Here is a 1,772-nt window from a genome sequence, read left to right on the forward strand (position 1 = left end):
TATATATATATATATAGGCTCTTTAATCTGAAATCCACATTGAACATTGTGTGCAGGGTGATAAAATCAACAAATACAACATAAAATAATCATGTTACAGTTGAGACCAGCAGTTTACAAACACCAAATAAATACTTTTTTTCTTACTGTTAACTTTCTTAACTTTCAAATTCATTCAGAGTGAATTAGAATTACCAAAATATTAAAATATTTTTGATTTGCTGAATACCACAGTCATGAGAGAAGTAATATGTTAGAGTTAGCAATATCTATCAACTATAATTTATTATTTATCAATATCATTAAAATCAAAACCTATATTTCATCAGTATTTGGTAGCATTGCTTTTACATTTTGGGTTTCCATCCAAAAGATTCTCACAATACTTCATATTTTGAAGATGTTTATAAATAAACCTGTGACATATTCTGTCATTATTGTAGCACTTGGCAAATAGAAATAATTTTGGTAATGCTAACAGAACTAAAACAAGAGAACTTTGGTCTGATTTGACTTCATGAAGTGAGAAAAACGTGTGTTAATTTGGTGTTTGTAAACCTCTGGTTCCAACTGCAAGAGTAATCACAAACCTTATATTAAAACACAGCAAGATATTCATCAAAACATTTTTTTCCTAATCTCTACATTCTTCTTATCGGACATTCTTCTAAAGATCTCAACACACATTTATAGAGTAATTTGCAAAAAAAAAAATATTTCTACTCCTTATGAATCACATTTTGCCATTTTTTAGCTGCTTGTTCATCACACATAAACCCAATAAAGGTTTGTTGTCGTAAGGTGAGTTAAGATTAGTTAAACTTTCTGCAAGAGAGTGGTTATGTCTTCCCGAAACACAGATACAGACTGCTCTCTACTTTAAGCAAATGAGTGAAAAGGTTTCTTGTCACAGACATATATATACACAAATAAACGTTACATCTTCCTTTCAGTCAAAGAGACAGAAATCTCAGCCAGGCTTTAAAAATCCTCTGAATCAGGGGTCTGCAACCTTTACAACCCAAAGAGACATTTTTACCCGGCTAAATAAAACTTCTTTACAAATGTTAAATTACCTAAAAAAAAGAAAAGAAAATGTACAATTTCTTATCTGTTACAATAAATTTGTCATCATACTTAAAGAACCATTTTACTTCTATTTTTAGGTGTTAAGATAAAGAAATTCAAACTTTTACATTTTCTTTTATGGGATATAGAGATTTATGAAAAATGATGTCAACCCCGCCCAGAAAGCTTTCAACAAGAAAAATGTATCTAAAAAAAACAGATACTTGTAAAGTCAGAAAATCAATGTAGTTATTACATGAAGAACAGACAAACAGCAAAAACCTATTTGTTATTACATTGATTAGATATAAACATCCCTTTATTGTGTCATTCTTATGAAAAAATTCACATTTTTCATAACTATAATCTTCAATTAATGAAAACTGTAAAAACCGGAGGTGCAGCATCAGATGTCAAGAAATTTGAAAACAAGATGATTAAATGCAAAGCAATATTTTTTATTTTTGGAGCAAAAAAGACAAATAAGTTGTAAGCAGTTTTTCATTGTTAATTTTATTTCTATATATTATATAAATATTGTGGCAAGATTTTAAGGCTATATTTTCCAACCCCCTCTCCTCAGGCTGCCATCTTATCGTGGTGGAGGGGTTTGAGTGTCCCAATGATCCTAGGAGCTATGCTGTCTGGGGCTTTATGCCCCTGGTAGGGTCACCCAAGGCAGACAGGTCCTAGGTGAGGAACCA

The sequence above is a fragment of the Poecilia reticulata genome, linkage group LG7 (genome assembly GCF_000633615.1).
Source record: "Poecilia reticulata strain Guanapo linkage group LG7, Guppy_female_1.0+MT, whole genome shotgun sequence".
Classification (NCBI taxonomy): domain Eukaryota; kingdom Metazoa; phylum Chordata; class Actinopteri; order Cyprinodontiformes; family Poeciliidae; genus Poecilia; species Poecilia reticulata.